Source organism: Rhipicephalus microplus, chromosome 5, assembly GCF_043290135.1.
Source record: "Rhipicephalus microplus isolate Deutch F79 chromosome 5, USDA_Rmic, whole genome shotgun sequence".
NCBI classification, from domain to species: Eukaryota; Metazoa; Arthropoda; class Arachnida; order Ixodida; family Ixodidae; genus Rhipicephalus; species Rhipicephalus microplus.
Window position 1 is genome coordinate 211,543,950 of NC_134704.1, and position 25,715 is coordinate 211,569,664.

The 25,715-nt window shown below is 43.2% G+C and overlaps 1 protein-coding gene across 1 annotated transcript in view; it reads right to left on the reverse strand.

The window, feature by feature from the left end:
• nompB (intraflagellar transport protein 88-like protein nompB) overlaps positions 1–25,715 on the reverse strand; it is a 1,761,410-nt gene that overhangs the window by 1,267,516 nt on the left and 468,179 nt on the right. The gene's annotated exons all lie outside the window — the stretch shown is intronic.

Below are 25,715 nucleotides of genomic sequence, written 5' to 3' on the forward strand. Positions count from 1 at the left end.
TGTAGCATATAGTCATGTTCTCACATGCCACGCATCTCATGATTATTATGTTTGCACCTTTCGTATACTTTTGGCATTCATTGGCGTCATGTAATACCAAATTTGACATGTCTGAAACTAGCGAAACGGCCGCAAGCGCATTACAAGTGTGGCATATAGTCATGTTGTTACATGACACGCACGTCGTAATTGTCAAGTTGGGATGTATCATTTACTTATGTCGTCCATTCCCGTCATATAATACCGAGTTTGGTACATGTGAAGCTAGCGAAACGGCCTGTAGTCATGTTGTTACATGACACGCATCTCATGTTTATCATGTTTACACCAGTATCATACCTTCATCATCCATCTACGTCCTATGCCAAATTTGGTATAAGGGAACCTAGCGAAACAGACGCCAGTGCACCATGAGCGTGCTTGTTGTCATGTTGTTACAAGACACGTATCTCATAAATACCATCTTTTCACCAGTCACATACCTTCGTTATTCATTCACCTACTGCAATACCACATTTGGTGTATGTGACGCTAGCGAAACGACCGCGAGCGCATGCACGTGGCATGTAGTCATGTTGTTACATGACACACATGTCATGATTTTCATGGTATGGTCTGTCGCTCGTATTCGCCATGCAATCATGCCATACCATACCAGTTTTGCAACATGCCTTGTGAACGAAATCACGTTAAGAGCTGCATGACCATTAAATATAAATTATGATATTCATGACATAGATGTCACAATTTTCATGGTATGACTAGTTACGTATGTTGTTCATACAGTCGTGTTATGTCATACCAAGTTTGGTATCGATACCATTATCGAAACGGCCAGGAGAAGTAAAAGTTGTAGGCGGCTATAGAGATAGATAGATAGATAGATAGATAGATAGATAGATAGAGAGATAGATAGATAGATAGATAGATAGATAGATAGATAGATAGATAGATAGATAGATAGATAGATAGATAGATAGATAGATAGATAGATAGATAGATAGATAGATAGATAGATAGATAGATAGATAGATAGATAGATAGATAGATAGATAGATAGATAGATAGATAGATAGATAGATAGATAGATAGATAGATACGCTTGAAGTCGCCGAAGTTCGCTAAGCAATGCTTCGCATTTAAAAAGTGCTCAAGGCCACGAGGCGCACGTGCCGTTTTTTTTGCCCTCCCATTTTTCCCCACCATAGGCGTGTCAGGCGGGGGAGCAAGGAAGGCACGAGACACCCCCCCCCCCTTCCCGCAATAAGAAAAGCTAGGTGTTCTCAGCCACCCCCACCCCCCCTATCGGCACTGGTCACTTTAGTTGCTGGGGAAACCGGAGTTTTTCGTCACCACATCATCATCACCATCATCAGCTTGACTACGTCCACTGCAGGACAAAGGCTTCTCACATGTTCCGCCAGTTAACTCGGTCCTGTGCTTTCTGCTGCCAATTTATACCCACAAACTTCTTATTCTCATCTGCCGCCCTAACCTTATGTCTCCCTTTAACCCGCTTTCCTTCTCTGAGAATCTAGTTAGTTACCCTTAATTACCAGCGGTTATCCTGTGTACGCGCTACATGCCCGGCCCATGTCCATTTCCTCTTCTCCAATTCAACTATGATATCCTTTCATTTTGAGTACGTGCCATTTATTCAACTTTGTATTAGACATCTCCTTTGTAACTGCATTGTTATATCATGCCCCTTCTCTGAAAGTTATGTTATATTACCACCTTGTAATGTTTTGTACTCCGTTGCTTCTGTTAAATTTTGTGTCTTCTTTTCTCGCCCCCTTTACTCAATGTCTCTTCGGGAACTTGTAAGGTAACGTGAATAAAATAGAATAAAATATCTGCATGTAATCTACAAATATCGTTGAAAGACGATATTCTTGCGTGTGGAAAGAGTGAACAAAACATTTATTTGGTGTTCTGCACGAGAAAATCGATGAATGGTATTTCAGAGGCGCTCGTTACGCCTAGTTCCCACTGAAACATCCGCTTTCTACAGCGACCCAAATTCGCCTGCTGCCGAAACGCAGCGTCGTTCGCACTGGACGCGCCCCGAGCCGCCGAATATGCCATCTACAACGAGGCGAACGCGGGATGGATGCGCTGTTACCCGGTTGTTGTCGCGGCTCGCAAACGCTACTACGCTATCTGGTGCTGTATACTTCGACGATTCTCGTACGCAAGAAGCAAGAAAAGACAGTACTGCTTACTTTGCTGGCAAGTGGCTGTCTTGTAATGCACGAAGAGCAGAAAAACCACCGACGCCAGCGGCGTTGGTGGGTTCGTTTTGCTTTGCAAGACCACAACAAGCTCGGTCACGCCAACAGCAAGCTCGATCACCTCTTTCACGAAATACGGAGGCGAAGTAGGCACAGAGTAGGCTAAACTCCCGTTGGTTTCAACATTCAGTTACGTGCACTGCGGCATAACAAGTGAGTAGGGCTTGGCCACCATTTTTCAAAATTCCTTGACTAGCGCTCCTATTGGTCCGCGGTGACCGATTTGGCGGCAGACGCCGCAAAAATAGGTTCGAGAGCGATCTGCGCGGAGAGGGCCCTTTCGGTGGATCTCGCCGCCACCGAACCGGATTCGGAGCACTTTCAGCGGCCGGAATGCTCAGTGTGAACGCGGCATCAGAGTGCCTCGAGCATGCAGTGGAGGCGAACGAGATCGTCAAGTCACATCACACGTGGGACATGAGCGCCATCTGCCAGTTTTATTTTGAAAACAAAGCGCGCGGCCCAGAGACGGGTGTGCGCACCCGTCTTAGAGTTGATAAGGTGCAGTACGCAAGGCGACGGGTAGGTGAAACCACCGTGTCGTCTTAGCAAAGCGCTGGAAGCACTCGCTTCTTCGTGCAAGTGTTGCATGGTCAGCGCAGCGTGTAAAGGGCTATGGTCCTTAGAATTACTTATGTATGCCTTTTCTAGTAAAAAACGAACATGCAGAATATTTACGTGTTGTTATGGTGCCTCAGATATGCGCAATAATTGCTTTTTAATTGACAATCGCACACATATTAACGCTGATTCTTGAGCAACATTGGTGGGCCCTGCGGATAAAGTCGGCCGTTCGGAGTATCGGCTGGTGCTGTTTGGTGTACCCGGTTTGCGGTAACGGTGGACAAACAGACAGACAGACAGACAGACAGACAGACAGACAGACAGACAGACAGACAGACAGACAGACAGACAGACAGACAGACAAACCAAAGTTTTTGCGTCGAAGGTCCCAAGAAAGACTATCATCTTTAATGAAATAACCCCCGCTCTTTCCCTAATTCACTCTGCTCTCTTCTGGTCTCTTAAGTTTCCACCTACCCTTTTTCTTTCCATTGCTCGCTGCGTCGTCCTCAATTTAGGCTGAACACTCTCTGTAAGTCTCGAGGTTTCTGCTCCGTAGCTAAGTACCAGAAAGATACAGCTGTTATATACCTTCCTGTTGAAGAATAGTGGCGATCTACATTTCATAATTTGAGATGGTGGTGGTGGTGGTGGTGGTGTTGCGGCAGGCGGGGTTAGCCTGGCCTGCATGGCCGGCAATTGTTCCGCCTGAGCATCTCCTGAAATTAGAAAATGTCACCACGTGTCAGACAGCCCAGTGTCCCGCAGGAAGACCAACAAAATTCGTTGCACGTTCCTCCTAGTTGCCGCGGGTCCTTCAGAACCCGTGGCAACTAGGAGTTTCTTCTCGCTGACGGATAAAAATGATTCAGGTGAACGGTTTTTGTATCAGTCATAACTTGAGAGTCCCCACAGTGATCACTCAATTATATTGTTATGAGGAAATGAAAAAGTTACCAGGGAATGTTTTAATATAAATAAATTTTTCTAACAATTCTGTTGTGGCGATCTTACTTGAAGGCTCGTTGCGGCGCAGGCCGCCTATGCGACGCTTCCGCATCTTGTACTGTAGGCTGCTTTGTTATTGATAAGAATGAACCAGTCAGAGCATTTGCTGGTTCAGGAAAATAGATTTCTTTCGTCGAAAATGATTAGTATCATCGCTGCTCTGTCAAAGCTGCTGTGCGCCGGTGATCGTGAGGAATCTTTTTAAATGTTTTAGTTTTGCCGTACTGGAAGCGCCAAAAAATGTTTCCGCTTTAGTTTCTGATAAACCTTAGCAGCCTAACTTATGGTAACTATAGGAGCGATGGCAGCAGGTTGCAAAGTGGCGACAAATAGAGCAGCGGGCTCGAGTACAGTGGGAATTGCAGCTTTTTAGCTTAACTCGTAGCTTCACCCACCGGACAATGGTTAAGGGGAAAGACCATGGCACTACGGAGGCTTAAATACGAGTTCGGCTAGTTAGTTTTCATTCAAGTCGATTTGCGTTTTGCAGCTCCAGATACAACTCGGACAGCAAAGAAGCGTACAAGTGCAAAGAAGCACACCCAAGCAACCTTGGCCGACTGCCGACGATTGGCGGATGGCTGGCACGTAGTCGGCCGCAGATTTCACTGGCCCGCAGACATACGAAAAAGGGTCGGCGCGAGGTGCGCTGCCAGCAACGTCGGCAATCGGTCGGCGGTGTGATTCGGGCCAGCTTCGGTGCGCGAGTGAATGTCGAGCGTGCCAAACACGCGTCGGCTGCACGGTTCGGGTCACAGTCGGTGGCAGAGTGAACGTCGAGCGTGCCAACCACTCGTCGGGGTGAGCAGTCGGCAACACATCAAACCGGCTTTAGTTGCCGAATGAGCATAGTAAAATAATGTGTGTTTATTTACGGTAGCGTCAAATATATCGTTGCGTGACTCGGCTAATGTTCCCAAGCTTACGTATCAATATAAACACCAGTGTGTTTTCTTTAACATTCAGAAAGAATACCTGGGAGCCAATAAGAGACACTACTGGTTCTACCGTCCCAGGCGGCTGCTCGTACTTACTGCTTACAGAGAACAGAACGTGTATTCCTTTGAAAGAAAAAAAAAAGAGTTGGCGTCCTGTTGTTTCGGCTTTGGAATACACCATGCGCCACGTCTCCCAGAAAGAATATACAAATTTAGTTGTGCGTCCGCAGCAGCCGTAAGGAGGCGGCCTGCCATTCCAAAAAAACGCTGCGCTGTGCTCACCGGGCTGCGCATTTGTAATCTGCAGTAGGCTCAACGCATGGCAACCGCAGCGGCACGTTATTGCTCACACTCTCGCAGGGACGCCGCCGCGACGTGCACCTAGCAACGGCCTCCGCGCCGTACTCTCGTTGCCAGGTTGCGCCGCCGCCCTGTTGCGCTCGCGAAACACGCCGGCCAAACATGGAGGAAAAAACAACTCAGTGCACGCCGACTGCGCATTTTTACGTGTGGCATGTTCGGCGCCTGCGCGTTGTCGCCACTTCAAGGAAGCCAATATGGGAAACACGATGCTCCGTGCACTTTTGTTTCTGGTAGGAGCAGTTCGGAAAGAGTTGCAAGTTTAGTTTGACTGTGATGCTGCTAAGCTACTGTACCACCGAAAGTTAGGGCTTATGATCCGCCTGCCCATCGAGATGTCTAAGCGCGTTTGGACTCCATCGAGGAACGACGAGGTGCCGCACATCACAAAGTGGAAGTATTGTCGGAAGATTAAAAAGCAATACTGTGTTGTGGACGCCTTCCGCAGACAAACTTCTGTCTGTTGTGAGCACTTGTGTTTCACGTACGTGCTCGTCAACAACAAGCTACCCCATGCGAGTGCCCGCGCGATCTGCAGAAACTCGCATTTATCTGGTGAGATCAAGCTACGTCTGCGTAACGCGCTTGAGCTCTCTTGCCGTGCACTTTTTTTGTAATAAACGCCCGGCGTCATAATGCAGGCCAGCGTTCTTTTCTTCTCTAGGAATTACCTTTTCTTATGTGTGCGCTGGTGTGAAGCCAATAAAACAAGCGCGAGAGAGGCGGCAAGCCGCTTGAAGAGCTCCGTTCAAAGGATCCTTCTCAGGATGGCCGACATTCTCCTCGCCATGAGTCTATCTGACAGAACGACTGTCGAGTGAATTAAGGATGGTAGGTGCGCAAGTATTCTTCTTTAAAAACAATTTGTGCCCCAGAAAGTTTTGTACTAAAAGTGTATTACTGCATGTATGCATAAAGTGCAACTGCATGAACTGAAACTCCTCCCACCGAAAGCTTTAAATTTTAAGCGATCTGTAACCATGAAGGCAATTCTTAAACATCTCTATTAGAAGATTAAGCAAAAATCTTTATCCTATAATATTCAAAATAACATCACTTTTGATAAAACTTCCGAAACTATGTAAGCAAAGCTGAGCCATTTGCTTCAGGATATGCAGGGCATCCTTCTATGTTCCTTCTTACTCAGACTTTTAAAGATCGCACGGTTTTGCAAAATACACCCATTGGTTCTAGCAAGTGGTTTTAAGCAATAAGCGTCGTAATAGAAAACAGTTTTGGCAGCTTAAAGGAAACAATATGCCAGCTTGTTTGCTATAACCTCCACACAGTATTGTGGCTGTTTTCTATTGCCTCTGATGCTTCATAACTTATGCATTAAATTTGGTGACTAGGAGTACACCCAGGTGGAATGTTATTAGCGCACTAAAAATGAAGACACAAATAATGCACACACAGGCACACTTTTCGAGTAGGAAGACCTAGATAATGGTGGTTCAGCACGGGGTGCCCAGTGGAACCAATAATCTTGTACCAGTGATATACCTAACATTGTTGAAGATTTTATGAGCCGGTTGGGAGAAATAGAGCAGAAAGGAAGCTAACACTGATGAAAATAGAAGATGTAGTTAGAATAAATACTTTCACTTGTAACTGGCTATTTCTTTACATATCGTGCGTATTTATTCACTTCAAACCATTAATATCATTGACAATAAGCAAAACAGTGTGCCACAAACAGATCTTTCTTCATACACAAAACCTGTGCTTTTAGTAACTCACTCAATACATCTTCCAGTCTCTCAGATGTTTGATTGCTTTTTTCCCACCTTGGGTCACTCAGTGGCAAGCTTGAGCAGCTTCTTTTTTATGTTAGAAAGCCTTTTGAAAGCGAAGCATTTCTTTAAAGAACAAAGGCAGGCACTTTGAGCACGTATATCTATCTAGAGGCCTGCATCTGGGTGCTATCGAGCTCACCTCCTTAACTTGGTATGAACTGAAAAAGGCATAGCAGGGAATGACAATATGACGAACATGACTGTCTGGTTATGACATGTGTACAATGAGTGTCCTGTTATGTACGCCATGAAACCGTTTCTTCCAGTCACAGGCAGCATATGCCGTACACTGTGGTATGCGTCGCACGTGATGACTGTTTATAAATATTGGCAATTTAAATGTGAGCAATTTAAATAAAATCTGGCACTGGCAGCATTGACCAAAATAATACAAAGAATAACAATCTGTAATTCTGCACAGCAGTCAAGTATTTTACCACAGAGCCACGGCATGTCTTGAAACGGCTTATTGAAAAAGAGATTCTATGCAGGCATCATATCAGTGTAATGTTAACTATGGCTGTAGGGGCGGCACTGTAGTCTGAATAAAAGGTAGTAAACTTGACATATATGTACTTAAAATACAGCTGTCATGTTGGGTTAATGCCAATTGTGGTTCCAGCGTGGCCTCCACTTTTGTAAGTCATAATAAACATTTCATGTGACTCGGCAAGCTACATTCAAGTGTTGCTCGACCACGTAGGAATATGCTAATGAACATTCTTCACATTGTCGTACCATAGCATGCACTTGGTTGTGATGAAACTGGCAGCTGTGCTGTAAGATTAGTGCCGATGTGTCAGACCATAAGTTACCCTCTGAACTCCTGTGTAGTTAACGTTTTTGGTAAGTCCTTGATGAGCACGAAACTGCTAGATTTATCAAAACACATTTATTCATGCAATGCCACTTGGCTCAATGCAAAATATTGCATTATAGGCATCATCATTATGAAGTACTTTGTATGAAATAGATTCCCACAATGTATGAAATCTACTTAATTTTCCTTCCCGAGTTCTTTTCTATATTTTTTTCATGTTTACCCACCTCTGTTTCTCATGTGCAGTCCTTGATTATTTTTTTTACTTTCGAAAGAGCTCCAGTCCACGAAAAACAATCTCATTTTATTGTACTCTTATAATTGATACAGTGTTGGCTTTAACAGTTAGTCGAAGGAAACAACAGCCTCGTGATATACATCGCTCTATCTTTCACTACACTAGCCTGTTCATTGTCAGTGTTTTCTCATCATTGCAGACAAAATACATCTGTAAAAGAAGGCATATTCAAGACAACGCATAGCACTGTGATGTCTTGAATGTGGCTTCTTTTGTTGATGTCCTTTGTTCGCGCTACCATCAATTGTCATGCTACCATACCAACTAGCCCAAATCACCACCCTCACAGATCATAGAATATGCATAGTGAACCACAATTCCCACTGCAGAGCACTTGAAATAATGTGGCACAAGATTTATCAAAGCACTCGCTGCATGTGTATGCGCTTTATTTAGATGTACAGTGCATCAGATCTTGTACTGTCATCAATGTCTTTTCTTGGCACCTGCAGTATCATGCCTCTCGTTTGGGTCGACCTAATATGCTCCACGAAGGAGGTCACTTTATGCTAATGAGCTCCAACGTCTTAGCACTACCTTGCTTTGTGCATTGTTTCAAGTCATGTATTTATATAACAAGGTAGCAACAATCACAACTGTCATATTTTTGATAGTTGATAGTACTCCTAACAAACAATCAAAACCCTCAAAAGGTTCTACCTTACGAGTTACAAATTTGTGAAGAGGGAATGCAACTAGCACTTCCAATATCGCATTAATAGTGGTACTAATGACAACAAATGAAGAAAACAAAGCACGAAGCCATCAAAAGTGTTTACAAGATTCATATTACTTCCTTTAAAAATGAACCATGAAATAATATGGCAACTTGGCATGCTGTTGTGCTGCCATTATTTGGGAATCCCATACTGGCACTCTTTCACAGGAATATACACATTTCTGGGGAAACATCCCTGCGTCAATCACTTGAATTTCATGCTTCATAAATTGCTCATGATTTTAAAGGAAAAGTTATGAGATCATGATAATAGCTGCTATTTTGTGCATAGCTGTCTACCGCTGGCATACACAATAAGGAAATAAATGTTTAGGATTGTGTGGGATTTTAATCTGGGCAATCCACGTGGCAGTCAAGTGTTTTACCACAGGGCCACGCTTGTGCTTGAAGCTACTTTTCAAAAATATCCAAATCAGGTGTCGTATAAGGTAAGGAACCACATCAACACAGGTTATATAGTGTGCGAGAAGAATAAAACAACAAGGTGCCATACATGGCAAGTTACTTAACAAGTGGGTGATTAAAGCTGCCTAACCATTACAAATGGCTCAGCCATAATTTTGTCATCAGCTAGAGCACCAACAAAGTGCATATAATACCTCTTCAGAGTGTATCGTACCTCACTTCTCCTCAAAACCATTACGTAGAACGTATTTCTTACGTTGCAAAACACAGATTTGTTGCATGCGTTTTTCTGTTTCTTGATGACTAATCAAAGTGGACAATTTAGTAATTAAGGATAACTGTTCATTCTACCAGATGCCATAATCTTTAGTATGAATCCAGGTACTCAAGATCAAATCATCTGCCCGAGCCTTGGCCAATTCCCCTGGGTGGCTTGGTTCCAATATTCTAAGGAGCATAATTATCAAGATTAACTTATGTACTATTTCAAGTACCACATATTTTGCTACACAGCAGTAACTCCTTGCCAGAGTCACATTTTCTGAACCAAGTGCGTCAGAAAATTGGGAAATTTCAACTCGTTTTTCTGATCCAAGGTAGCTGCCATTTTGTTTATCCCCACAGGTGTACGAGCACTCATTAAACTTAAAACGACTCCCACAAGTTGCATGCATATACGAAATGTGTTAAAGCAACAATGTTTTTTCCTAACCCCTTCACTGATTGTGGTACAACATTTTAAGCATTGCTTCCCTCAAACTATTCCCCTCTACTAGCAATACAGTGTTCCAATCGTTTCTTCCATTTCCGGAAAGCTTCCTGGAACGCACTAATGGCCTGCAAGTATCTTCTTGTATTGTCCAGGACCTTCTGTATGGTTTGGAAATGGCATCTGTTAATGTAGTTTATGTTTGTAACAAAGAAAATAAAATGAAATTTCATGACATTAACCTGTTATAACACCCACTTCGTCAGCAATTTCTCCAACAGTCAAAAGAGATATCCTCAAATCACTGCACGAACTCTCAACGTGGTCATTATCTGTTTAAGTACAAGGTCGTCCACGCTTGGCATCGTTATCGATCTACATTATGTCATTATGAGAATGCTTGAACCACTCGCAGCACCGAGTCCAACTCCTATAATGCTCCCCCGTATGCTTAATGAAGCAACCAAATCTTTATGTGAAAGTTTTCCCAAATTTTAGCTGTACTTCACACGCACACACATTGTTCTTCCAGCTGTTTGCCATTTGGGCACTAATTCAAAGAAAAGCTAGTTTATGTGCTCACTTTAGCGGTTGTAGCGTGCAAACCAAAGGTCAGAGTGAAACAGGGCTAATGACAGTCTTGGTTGAAACCTGTCAATATGTGGAAATAGTAACTGCAGCCCGCTCCTTCTGGTAGTTGGCAAGCTATCAGGAAAGTTCAATACTTTTTACAGCGAAAGCTGTTATGTCATCACAACTCGGGTCACGTGCAGTTGTCCGCCATCGCCGCCGGTGTCCTTAACCACATCGCTCGAAATCAAACCTAGCACCAATGACACAGTGGGGCTTGAACCCAGGTCCGCTGGGTGCCAGCCCAGTATTCCACCACTGAGCCACACCTGTGCTTGGGACTTGTTGGCACACTTGCTTTGGGCAGGCTTAATGTCGGAAAAGCAATCACGTTAATATGATTTACAAAGCGTTTTAAAACAGCAAAAGAACAACCAGTCGCCGCACAATGCGAATGGTGTAACGAGTGGGTAATCCAATACTTTAACCAATTACAAAAGTTTGTTCTTGTTCCCTATTAACTGTGGCACATATCCACTTCAGCAATTATTCCTCATCGTCCTCAGCCACAGCATGAACATTTGGCTCAAAATACCTTGCAAGTGTTTAGCGGATACACGCTTCTCAGATAAATGATGAAAAATAGCATAGTGAATGTCGGCCAACTACCAAAGAAATTTTATTATTAATACCCTAGTGGGTATCATGCATCTGTGCTTGCAGTAGTTACCCAATGAGCGTTTTGATAGGCTCTGAAAGGCCGCTGTTCTAGTTTTTGCTGTGACTGTGCTCCGTCTTCTGCGCAGGCCTGGCATTTTTTACCACAATTTATACGTCCTGTTGTATCCCTCCATATTAGCTTTAGATACCAGCGAATCATCACCATTCATCATTTTTGAGTTAATTTTTTATGTGCACTCTAGGTCAAAGGCTTCTGCCAATATTATGCAACTAACCCTATTCTGTGGGATCTGGTTTCACTTTATGTGAGTGAACTTTCAAATTTTGTGACCTTATCAACCCGCTGCCATCCTTGCCTATGGCATTCATTCCTTGGTATCTATACTATAGCTCTAACTGACCTGTGGTTATCTGTCCTGCACAAGGTTGAACACAAGGACCTTCTCAAGTGCAGTTAGATTAGCAGATTTATTTCAAGATTTGAAAAACTTCGAGTGGAATATAATTGACCTTAGAGATATTAGAACTGGAAAGGCACATACAGCACTAATGGGCACACTGCTACAGAGAGCTTTCCGATAAAACAGTGTGGCATGGGGTTTCTAGTTCACAAAAACATTGCCGGAAACATTCAAGAATTGCATATTGTCTGTGAAGGGCCAGCAACCCTAGTCTTCCAGCTAAATAAGATATAAGCTTAAAGTGGTGCAGGTGTTTGCTCCTCTGTTCGGCCTTTACTATGAAGAAGCAGTGATAAGCAAATATATTGAAAATGCAATGCAAGAGAACTATACTCGGTACGCCAAAGTCATGAAAGACTTAGTGTGAAGATAGGAAACAGAAAGGTGAGGTGATGAGCACCAATATTACCTTTAGGGTTGAAACTAGAACTTCATCTTGGATCAAGTAGTGCCATATAGCGACGAAAAATATCGAATAGAATACTAAAGGTTTTATTGACAATTAAAAGAAATAACTAAGAAAATCAAATTTGCTCATGTCCTCGAGCACACAGCACGGTGAGAAACTGCTGTCGAACACATTGTCATGAAGAAACAAAAGGCATGCCTCATTACAAGTCTTCAGGCTCTCGTCCTGATCTCATGGTGTTTCCAGCAGCCAAAAACCTGCGATCGCTGGCCACCTCAGCAGATTCGAACGCATCAGAAAGCAATTTTTGTAATATCTGTAATAAGTGCAGTTTAAAACTTTTTCCAGTACTTCACACCTTTCATTTGTTCACAAGCTCAGTGAAGTAATTTTCAGTTTCTTGACTAGAAGATCTAACTTTTTTTGCTTGCAATACAATAGTTTTCCAGTATGTTCCCTGCCTTTTTTTGCTGAAGCCACGACATGCAGGAATGGCATAATCTCATTGAAGGGAAACATGTGCTGGCTTTCAAGCCAGGGTATCAGTGAAAGTTTTGAAGCCTACTGTAATGACTTTCGCATTTGTATTAGGGACACCACCCTAACAGAGTTGCACAATTAGCCTGTGTATAGACATTTTAGATATTTTCCTGTATTTGAACGTTGAATCGAAGCACTCAATTTTAATTCTAAACATCAATATTCACACACCCTGAAATATTATACATGCCAGAACAATGAAATGAACTCTGCATAATGAACACCTTTTTCTGAAATAATATAAACAGGAAGAGAATAAGGAAAGCCCTCACAGAGAAACGGAGTCGTAGATTTTATATAATCCTGGGACCCAGGCAATGCACACGAGAGAAGTTAGGGGCAAGGTAGAATGTAATTATCATAGGCTGGTGAGGGTAGCCCTCAGTGTGAGAAGACGAAGAGCCAGTTTATTTATTTATTCAAAATACCTTACACACCGATAGGAGGACATCAGTAACTGAAAGACAGATAAAAATTACCAGGAAAAAACAGTAAAACAAAGACTACAAACAAAGACCCCCTAACCCGCTTTCCTTCTGAGGGAATCCAGTTAATTACTCTTAATGACCAGCGGTTATCCTGTCTACGTGCTACATGCCCGGCCCATGTCCATTTCCTCTTCTTTATTTCAACTACGATATCCTTAACCCCCGTTTGTCCCCTAATCCACTCCGCTCTCTTCTTGTCTCTCAAGGTTACACCTACCATTTTTCTTTCTATTGCTACACAATACTAACATGTAATGAAATCAGATTATCACTGAAAGTCTACTAAAAGTTTTACAATTACAGTTAGATGCAATGCGATTCAAAAGACTGTGATTTGAATATGCAATCGCCTAGGTTGTAAGGACGGCTTAAATGCCTGCGTGTAACCATGAGTGCACATGAAACTAAGTGTGCTGTGAATGTGCCAAGACGTGTACACAGGAGGATAAAGCAGCACTGAAATTCATCACAATACTCTACCAGTGAAAGAGACATATAAGAGCAGTAATGTGGCTGAGCCATGTGATGCATAGTTTACTAAAATTAACTAGAGGGGACTCTGGCACTGTGATCATTCAGCGACCCTGGGAGTGATCGGTAGTACACAGATTTGCCTACTCTTCGTACTTGCGGGTGGCGAACCCCACTTGTGGCTTCATTAATTGCTGGTTTCGGTATTGTTTCAAAGAAAAGAACAAACTTTTTTGAACTTCATGACTTGATTTAAAATGGTAAGCCTAGAAGAATAAGGTGGTGAAGGTGGTGAAGTGCCATCACTGAATATTTGCTGATTTTTGTTTTGTGAGAAGACAGCTCCAAGCCACACGAATACACACGAATCCAGAAGTATGAAGATTAGACGAATGCGTGTACTACGCATCATTCCTTGCTCGCTGATCCGCCATGCATGGTAGTTCCCATAGACACTATCGCTAGAGTTCCCTCTAGTGTATATTTAGGAAACTCTATGGTGTCCTGTCAATGTCATGTTTTATTGTAGGCGAATGTGCCTGCCCTATTTGTAATGGCTTCCAACATATGGACTAGATAATCTCGTTATGGTGACCATGTAAATGAAGCATACTCTAAATGTGAGTAAAGATAAGATATAATAATGAATATACATTAGAAGATGCATTGCACAAGTTTCTGTGGTGGTAACCTGCAGATTGAGAAGCTTTTTCTGAGATAGCTGCCACACGCCGTAGTATAGGAGAAATCTGATGAAAGGTAAACACAAAGATATTTATTTCTATAAAGGGGCAGCTGAAATAATGGTATTGTTAATCGTACAATGAGTGAGTTCTGCCGAGTTGCACTCTACCTGAACATCAGGTTAAGGTCATTTGAGAAATGAAATGATCATAAAAAAGAGAAAGAAAAACTAGCCCATAAATTAATACTGCAATAGGTGATAGACTTGTTGTCATGTAACATAATTAAGGATGAAAGGTCGGCGGGTAAGTCCTTAAAGGGACCCTGCAACACTTTTTTAGCATTGTCAGAAAACACTGCTGATTGGTAGTCGCAGCTCCCAAAAGCACATAAGCCAAATATTAGAGGGCAGCATGCAGTCTAAAATTCACAATTAATTCTCAAAGTCAGCCAGCAATTGCTCCCTCGTCTCTCTACAGGTGATGCCTTATACCTGGTTACTGTGTCATACCCGATTCCACAGCCATTGACTGATTTTAGCATCATAGGCTATGCAAATAGTGTGGCCACTGCAACTGCTGCCATGTGCCAGCGCTTGTGCTCACCCTGAAAGTAGCCATGCGTTCTAAGAAAAAAGAAAAGTGCTCAAGGTCATGACGTGCGCTGACAAAAGGGTGCATCTTTTTGCCCCCTTGTGTCTCTACCCAAGTTGCCTTAAGTGCACTCGCTTGTACGAAAAGAGAAACCGCTTGAAGTATTCAGCAAATTCCTCGAACTTCGCTTGTAATCGGTATATTTTAAAAAATATTTTGGCATGTGATTTGTGAGGCATTATAACCATCAGTGACATTCATTTCAAAAGTGTTGCAGGGCTCCTTCAATGTAGATTAGAAAGAGTAACCGACTTAGCACACTGCCTTGGGCAACACTGCAGGTGATGTCGAAAACATTAGACGAGATGTAGCTGACCACTAAGAATGAAAGCTTTTGTAGCCAAGATGGTGGTAATGACGGAATACAAAGGACAGACAATATAGAAATCAAATGGTAATTAGTTTGAGTATCGAACGCAAAGCGAAACCAAAGAGGGGGCAATTATTTCGATCGTTAGTGTCTAGATTAAAGTGATTATTAGTCATGAACCTAAATAACTTAGTGTCACATGAATAACCTTTTCTGAGGTCATGCCGACTAAGATAAAGGTTATTTGTTATAACCACTAAGAAACTGGCCTACTTAGGTAAAATTAGAGCAAGAACTATTTGCCGAGATCGACTAGCGTGAATCCAGGATATCCCTTAAAAATAGTACGATGTACTAGAAAACGAAAATTATAACGACATAGAGAGAACGAACGAAATGGAGTGGTTTCTGTAGTAGCAATAGTGCACAGAGGTAAGAAGCGAAATAAATTCTTCCCAACTAGAAAGAGCTTAATAGAGGCAACACACGAATGACAAAATGAATGCATAAAATGAAATTTGTTGAGCTAACAACGTTAGTCAATAAGAAAAAGAGAGTTACATAACCACAATGCGAAAATGGGAGAAGCAGCAACAAAAAAGAAAAAAAACATGGCAGCATCGAAGCAGCTAGAAGAAAAATGTTAAGTCAGAACCAAAATGCACGCATAAAATATACGCTGGGTAGTCTGGGAAGTGACAGTGAAAGTGGCTGAAGACATACTCCACTGAGCTGCAGACGACCTGACTACACTAACCTGATTGAGCCGCTATTTCGCAAGACGTCTGTATTAATGCTAGAGCCTTTTCGCCGTTAGTCGTGGCCGAGCGAGAAAACACAAGTTGTCAATGGCAGTAGGTGCCATAGACATTACGAAACACGGAGGTCTGTAAAACAAGCAACCACGCACTGTGAACGCACCGTTTCAAGGCGCCCATGTTGTTTTTGTGCTGATTTATCTTGACTCGGATTTTGTCTCCAAAGCTTGTGTAAGTGTAAAAAACAAAATTTCTTTTATGTTACGTATACATTTTTGAAATGCTACACAAAATTATGAACAGTAGTAAGTAATAAAATAAAACGTTTCACAATTTTAAACATTATTGTGAACGTTACCAGGTAAAAGTTTGAAACTCTGAAAATAAAAGCATTGGCATCATCATCGATATCAACAGCAAAGTGCAGAGAATGATGGCAGTATGTAAATACGGCATCTGCGTACACTCGCGGAAGACTCGTGTGGCGTTTGTGCATACAAATTAGCAGTCATTTCGTGATTTATTTTGCAGAAATACGCTTCTGATAACCATGTAATGCTTAGCATGAGTGTGAAAATAAACAAGTGTTTGTACAAGCTGATTTTGGGGCATGGAGCATCTTGTACAAGTTGTACTAAAAGAAATGGTCATTAGGGGTTCCTTCAGGGCGCACTCCGAGAACAAGAGTATTTCGTCATGAGGTACGTGCGGCGGCCGTTGCTAGGCGCACGTCGCGGCGACGTCCCTGCGGGAGTGTGACCAATAGCACGCCGCTGCGGTTGCCATGCGTTGAGCCTACTGCAGATTACAAATGCGCCACGAGGCTGCAGAAATTGGGTACCTTCTTTCTGTGAACCACTACCGCCACCAATGCAAATGGCTAACAGACTGCGTCCGGCTGCTGCGGACGCGTGACTTCATCTGTCTATTGACAACACCTGAAAGAAGGAAAGGAATGCATCGCCACGGAGTCGCTGCGACCGGTTGGCGCGGTGCGTGCGTCCATTTTTTCGCATTTTTCCTACTTTTTTTCGTTATGAAGGACACAACACTAGTTCATTATGAGGACTTGCTGAACCACTTCCATGCAAAGTGGCTGGCATGCATTGAGCAGCATTTCCTTTGCTATGTTCCTAGAGGCAGCAGCTTCCCGCCGCCGAGGATTTTGTACCTACTCGTAAGTGGCTTTTTATTTCCTGATGCATTGCAAGTTTTCTCTCTTGACAAAAATCACCTTGATCTACGCAACTGATGTGTCAATCCGGTAGTCTCTTCTCGCTGACGGATAAAAATGATTCAGGTGAACGGTTGTTGTATCAGTCGTCGTTGATCGTTTACGGGTAAATACGTAAATACACGCCTTTTGTGACTTTTTGTTCATTAAGTCATATTATTAGAGCGTAGAAAACATTGCTATTTTTTCTTCAAGGAGCACTGAAACAAGGACTGCAAAAATTGTAGATAACTTTATGCACTGGTCTCGCCATACTAAAAGGAAGTCTGGTAAAATGCATGCTTGGTTGCTAAAGTCGCACACAATTTTTTCGCGTTACATTAGGTCGCAAATAAGCTGTAAACGCCGACTGAAAAATATCTGCCTGGGCCGCCTTGACCATAAGACGTTTTGTTGTTGACTTATTTGTTGTACTGTTTGTTTTCCAGTGACATAATACGAGGAAAGTGTGTGCTTTGGTGCTTCAAGCACGTTTTAGAATCTTAACGTACTTACATAATTATTGTAAGTGCACAGTTTTTTTGCTTATTTCTGTATGTACCCAGAAAATGTTTTGCCAAATTTTGCGAAGAGAGCTTATAAACACATGCGACTTTGCAACTAGTCATGTAAATAGTCCGCCTTTCCCTAAGTAATAATCGTCCTGTTTGTTCTTTTCAGCCCTTCCCAGCAATTAACAGAACAGTACAAACCTCACATCTCGGTGGTAAAATGTCGCACACCAAATACATATTGACGGCCAAGAGCACGAAAATTGACCAAAAGAGAGAACTGATGTAGCAGGAATACCACTCCATCGACTGTAAGTTGGGTTGCACAAGGTCAGCTGCGAATCGTTCTATGCGAACAATGTTGCATGAAAACATAGTGCATTTGTACAACTGTGGAATAAACATATTAAGTGAGGCATCTTACGTTCTTTTTTTATGGCGTGTTGCGTATTTACACGCTAACAAGTATATATTTTAGAAAAGAAACGTTTGATTTCGTCTTACGTGTGCACTGAGCCAATGTCAAGTGCAGAAAATACAAAAAAAGGAAAAGAAGAGCAAGGAACGTTGGCAATGGTCCTGTAGCTGACGGTAAATCAACGCTTATGTAAGGTTGGGCCATGGTCAACCCGCGTGCGGCACGCACTCTGGCATCGTCGGCCAACACAGTAGGGCCTACGTCGTGTTCCGCCGTCGGCCGGCGTGAGGCCAACGACAATCCCCAAGACCAGCCCTACGTTGGTTGCTAAGGTCGGGCGCACCGTTTCGCAGTCAGTCATAGACCTCTTGCCGACCTCGTGCCGAGGACAAATTATTACTTGGGATAGTTCTCTCCCTTACTCAGCAAGGATGTGCTCACAGAGATGTGTGCGCGTCCAAACTGGTAAATGCCGTTGTGCTGCTAGTGAAAATATTTTTTATACTCATATAAATCTATCCCACCAGCTGCTATAAGTAGCCGCTGCTAATGTGATTGGTGGCTACACCAATTGAATTACATGTAGAAGGAGATGCTCTCTGACTCTTCCAAGAAGTTTCAGGTATTGTTCAACACTTGAATGTGCTACTTAATGCTCATGTGCTGTAACGAGCACCAAGTTATTTCACAGATGCGCGACGTCATGTAAAAAGTATGCAGAAAATTTTGAATGCTGAAGAACTAATGGCAAGCTATTTATCGTAGGAAAATAGTTCATTGTCTTAGTTATTACGTTGTCATTCTTAAGTAGTACTTACACAATGGATTCATTTCGCGTAATTTGTCCCCAGGCGTAACGAGTTGGTGCTGTGTGCATGACCCATAATAAATAAACCAATCGTGCACAGCTCACGACCATTTCGAAAGGAAGCAACGAATAACAATTTAATGTTATGATCGGCTAGAATTGCTTTTTTCAAAAGATAATTTTGTTTACACCGTTTGCATTGGCGTACTTATGCAGGTGCAGAGGGGCCCTGTAGGCAATGTTGTTATTACAAGTATGTCGGTGTAAACAGTGTACTACGCCCCTAACACCAAAAATTATACAAGTTTGAAGAAAAGGGTTGAAAAAGGGATAATAAGGGTAGTATAATAATAGTAATAAATATAACATTTGCACGCACCACAAACTCCATTTGGACTATCAGCATAGTCCATTTGGACTATCAGCAAACAATCAAGGTAATCCCTGAATATATTCCAGTAAGTGTGATACTTCTTACGAAAAAGCACATATGCGATCATTCATTGAAAAAACATGGTTGATTCCTCCGTCACAGAAAGCTGTATAGCACGAAAGTATAACGTGCCTTTACTAAAGTAATTCTAATACTTACTGAACCTTGATAAAGGAGGAATTACCGAGTGTATGCGTTTTAGTGTTTGACAGACATAGCACCATTCAACGTGAATGCACCTTCGTTGGTGCTTCGTACGTCTATACCCTGACGACTAACATTCATGAGGAATTTAATAAACAAGTCATTGTGGAATCTGTACATGTTAACCTCCAAAACACAACCAGAGAAAGAGGCGTGATGGCGAGGTGAGCGTTTCATCTAGTGGTTGTGCCACTCGACTGCTAAACCGAAGGTCATGCGATAGAGTTCGGGCTGCGGCGGATGTATTTCCGATGGAGGTAAAAATGCTGTAGGCCCGTGTGCTCAGATTTAGGCACACGTTAAAGAACCCCAAGTGGTCTAAATATCTGGAGCCCTCCGTAACGGCGTCTCTAAAAATCATGCGGTGGTTTCGGGACGTTAAACTTTCCATGATAATATAATTATGAATAATACATTAATATTAATAGTGATAATAATATAATAATAATAGTAATCATCTATTATTATTATTATTATTATTATTATTATTATTATTATTATTATTATTATTATTATTATTATTATTATTACAATGAAGAAAGATATTCAGGTAAAAGGGTGCCATTCTTTTGGCTGTTAAAGTGTTATTGAACTTCGTGGTATCTAAAAAAGCGCATGGTGTCGCTCCTGTAGCCTGGCGGTGTTTCTCGGGGCAGGCGTGAGCGATAAACGTGCCATTACATCCACGTGGGGTAGACGCGCGTCGCACAGCTATTTTTAATTTCGATGCACGCTATGAGCGAAACCAATGCTGACATTTAGAGACTCTAAAACCTTTCGGTTAAGGCCGCCACCTGGCGGTGTGCTAAGGCTTCTACAATATCGCATTCTTATTGAAATGGCGCTGAGTGAGCAGCGGTACGCTTTGCAGATTGTGTAATCCACAGTAATTATGAATTACTTTGGCGCACTGCAAGATGGCGGCATACCCCGATGGGGAAGAGCACTCTCAGAGGAAAGTGTGAGATATATAGGCGCGTTTGTATAGCACTTCGAATTTGTGGCCTTTGTGCAGAGGATAACGTGCTTGTTGAGAAGTCATCGGCTCTATGCCTATTCGCAGAACTTTTTAAATGCGAAGCATTTCTTAGCGAACTTCAGCGACTTATAGCGTATCTATCTATCTATCTATCTATCTATCTATCTATCTATCTATCTATCTATCTATCTATCTATCTATCTATCTATCTATCTGTCTATCTATTTAACCACCTAGGACTTCGAGCTTTCCTGGCCGTTTCAATAATGGTATCGATACCAAACTTGGTGTGGCATAACATGATTGTATGAAGAACATATTTGACTGGTCATAACATGGAAATGATGATATATATGTCATGAATGTTATGATTTATATTTCTTTAACCTGCAGCTCTTGCGGTGGTTTCCTTCACAAGCATGTTGCAAAAATGGTATGGTATGACATGATTGCATGCCGAACACAAGCGACAAACCCTAACATCAAAATCATGACATGCGTGTCATGTAACAACATGATTACATGACATGCTCATGATGCACTCTCGGCCGTTTTGCTCGCGTCACATATACCAAATTTGGTATTACGGTACATGCATGGATGACGAAGGTATGTAACTGGTGCAAACATGATAAACATGAGATGCGTGCCATGGAACAACATCCCTACATGCTACGCTCATAATGCGCTCACGGCCCTTTCCCTAGCTTCACCTATGCCAAATTTGGTATTACCTGATGCCGATGGATGACGAAGGTATGATACTGGTGCAAGGTATGATACTGGTGCCACGAATGTAATGCGCTGGTGGTCGTTTCGCGAGCTTCAATTATACCAAAATCGGTCTTACTCAGCGCGAACGGACGACATGGGTAAATAACACATTCAAACATGATAATCACGACAGGTGTGTCATGTAACAACATGACTACTTGCCACACTCATGGTGCACTCATGGCTGTTTCGTTAGCTTCACATGTGCCAAATTTGGTATTACGTGACGGCAATAGATGACGAAGCTATGTGACTGGCTGAAACGTAATGATCATGCGATGCGTTTCATGTGAGAACATATACTGTTATGAAGGCGAGACGCCAACACGGTTTCGAAGGCGCCACTGTTTCGAACTCCGCCGCCAAGGTCACCAGCCGTTTGGTAGCGTGTGTTACTCAGCTCGCGACTGCTTCTGCGCAGAGCCGATAGACGAGTGGACGAGATGATAATGAGTTAAGGCAAGGTTTATGTACAGCATGAAAATAGAGACGTTATAAATTTGGCACTGGGGCCGACAGCTTAGGGGCTCGAAGAGCCGAGATGTCTTCTCTCGCACGCATTCGTCGGCTTCTCTCACTGTTACGAAGCGCACCGCCGACGAGGTTACGAAGGGCGCCACGAAACTCGCCACTTCCAAGGGCACCGGGCACGCCGACAGCGAAGAGGCTGGATGCAACGAGAGGCTTCTTTGACACATAGGTCTACTTCTGGCGACGCGCAGCAGGGCTTTTTATATAGGCACAGGGTGGATCGTTTGAGTCACCAAACGTTCAACCAGAAGCGCCGCTGGCCGTGATGTCAAAATCCTCCAATGGGGACTCGCGGCGGCGCGTGGTCGCACCAACAGACAAAGGATGTTGCCACGCATTGCGAGGACTCGCCAAACTGGAAGACACCGATTGCTTCTTCGGGCTCGTGGGCTGAGGGAGCTCGCTGTGCGTTGCGTGACAGACTGGCGCCGCCACTTGATGACGTCGTTGAGTTGATTCCGTCAGGCGGGCTCGAGCACTGGCCTTGACAAAGATTGCCTTTGCAGAGGCATTGACGCTCCGTATGGACTCCCAGGCGTAACAGCATCCCCACCGCCAGACAATGCGCCGGAAAGACGAGCTGCTTCCAGGTGGCTCGGATGTCGGGCGCGCTCGTTCGCCAGGTTCCTCCAAGTTTGCCTCCAGGACCATGGGGAGAATGTAGCTCTAGGCTCATTTCCGGGAACACATCTATTTCTTGAGGACGAATCCCAGCTCCACTGGCTTGTCGCCAGAACTTGTTGGCCAGCTTTAATCGTCTCTTCTGACTCAGTAACGTATGCTGTCAGGCTAGTTGGTGTGTAACTTTGCGGAACATCGTTGGCGCAAACTTAAAAGACGAAAGAAGAGACTCGGAAAAGCACACACTCACAACTGACTTATTGAACAGAAGCTCGTCTTATAAAACCCTCCCGCATACGTACAACCACAAGAAGAGACCAACCAACTATATTCACAATCTATCAGATAGAAAATCAAATTCATTATCATACAATGACAGAGATGGAACACTGATACATTGTTCGCCAAATTGTCTAATGAACCTTGCCTCGGACATAGCCTCTGTCGCCTCTGTGACTCGCCAGACTGCAAGGCGCCGATCGCTTCATTGGGCTCGTGGGCTGATGGAGCTCGCTGTGCGTTGCGTCACAGACCGGCACCGCCGCTTGATGACGTCGCTTAGTTCATTGCGTGAGGCAGGCACGAGCGCTGGCATTGACACAGATATTCTTGGCAGAGGCCTTGACGTTAAGTGTGGACTCCCAGGTGTAACCCTACATGACACAGTCAAGGCGCCAATACATTCTGACATGACGCGGTGCGCGTGCTCGCCGACGTTCATTTCAAGTGAAACGCCGGCGTTGTCCCGCCAAGTGCCGGTCCTGCCATATACTCGCGGGCGCGCGCCACGCTGCGTTGCTTTGATGCATGCGCGTTTCAGCACGTCCGGCGTCCCTCCGTCATGAAAATAGGGAGACGCAGTGTTGTCTGGGTGACGCATTGGCATAGAGTAATGCTACTCTATGGCATCGGCGCGAAATGCAGCATGTCGCATTTCGCACCGGTTGCCGTCGGGCCACGCCGACAGATGCTAGTCGTGCCTGGCGTCACACTATAGAATGCTCGCGTTTTGCTAACGTAGCGTCGGTGTGCCAAGCGTGCGCGTGCGTCATCGCTACATTTTATTATATTGGGCCCTTGATAATGCGCTGGTGGCAGTTTTGCTACGTCCACGTTTACCGAATTTGGTGTTACGTGACGTCAATGGATGATGAAATATATCACTGGTGCGAACATGATAATCCTGACACGCGTGTAATGTAAGAACATGACGACATACCACGCTCATAGTGTACTCGCGGCCGTTTCACTAGCTCCACATATAATAAATATGGTATCACCTGACGTAATAGATGGCGAAGGTACACGACACATCAGAACATGATAATTATGACACGGAAGTCTTGTACTGCATCATTTACCTTCCTCTCGTAACTTTGTGCTGATTTTAAAGTGACATATCAACATCTCTCATTCATGCTTCGCATATCATCGATTCCCACTGTACGTGGCAACTTTTTTTTCTTTCACATGTGATTGCGTTTATTTCTTGGACGTCGTTTTCGTAACTAAAGCAGGATGAAGTCTTAGTGGACACCGGCATTCGACAGTTTTGCGTTCAATTTGAGCAGATACCATGAACTGAGGGAATCGGAAGTACCTGTATATGCCATATTTATTTTCTTTTGAACATGCCTTACGGGGTATACGTCGACGTGTTTTTATAAATATAGTAGAAGTGGTGAGGCGACTTCCACGCTCAAGTTAGGGCATGCTCGTAAATTTTACGAAAATAAAATACGCGCTATGGTGCGATGATGCAAATGTCATAGATTAGCGCATGTCTCCATTGCCGAGCAACACTAGATTATAGTTTGCCGAGTCATATGAGTGCATATATATTCTTTATGAGGTGGTTGAAAAGCTGAAGATGATACTGAAACCACTATACATGTTAACCACGTGCGTCTGCATCACCGGAGGACATATGAAACGTTTATCTCCTTGTTATAGGTTTAGATAGCAAGCATAGTAACCATAGTCGCTTTGCACCGAATTGATGTCTGCACAGTACCTTTTCCAAAGCAGATTCAATACTTTGCGTGGTTCTGTGGTAGAATACATGACTGTCACACGAAATTGTTGGGTTTCATTCCTGCTGAGATCCTGATTTTTATTCTTAACACTTATCGGACCAATGCTGCCGATGCCGAATTTTCCAAGGCTCTCTTGTTTCAATTATCAATGTCTGTTGTCGCTGCTCCTAGGTTGATACAAACATTACGGTGCATACTTGCATACCGCAGCCCGTGGTACATGAGTATGTCACACACATGACTTAAAAAAATATTTTCATGACGGACTCATGATTTTCACGTTATGTCGGGATCACACACTTGTTCTCATACCCTCGTGCAAACCTATGCCTATTTTGGTCGGTACTAAAGTGATGAGGCAAATGCCAGAGTACCAAGATGTGGCTAACTAGATATGTAAATAAGTAAATAAAATGCTGAACTAACTTTTCGTACTCAAAGATTGTTCCGCATTTGATTTCTTGTGAGCTGCTTTTAGCCACTAAATGTTCATTAAATGATACAAACATATACTGTTGGAGAGGCCACCGTCAAGATATACATAATTGTATTTATGAAGAAGTTGCGAAGTAATGCATAAAAAGTGTTGCATGTAATACTATTATCTGCATAGGACGCATATTGGTGTTGTCTCAGTGCATGCTACTTAAAACTGACATGCCCCCTTTTTACGCTATTGAATGTGTGCTGTGTGTATAAAAAATCACCCAAAGTGCAAGCTCGTCGATGAAGCTCTCTGTATCTTTCGTTATATATCCCGGCTCACGAGTAAGGTATGCCCCACTCGCGAAAGAGTTGGTACGCCACTGCTCCTTGCTTATCTTTGAGCACCCTCATCAGGACGAGAGAATGCGATTGCAGCGCGTGACAAATCTTTGTAACCCCGCTCGTAATGAACGGATTCCTAAAGTTTTTCGGGGTTGAATTCTTGAGCCAATAAGCTCTTCCAGTAAATTATTTCCGTGGTTACTCAAAAAAGTGTTTCAGAGCCCCTTTAATTTCGCGGTTTTGGTCCCAGGTCACGTTTCGACGGGGGCATAATGTGGGACGTGCATGTGCTTATAGATGCCAATGGACGTCAATGAACACTAGATAGTCAAAATTGCCGTTGCGAATCTACCGTCCCTGACAGTTGCATATTCGTTTGGGTACGAAAATCATATATATTGTTATAATAATGTAATATTTTAGTATTTTTATTCGATATTATTGGTAATAATATCATAATAA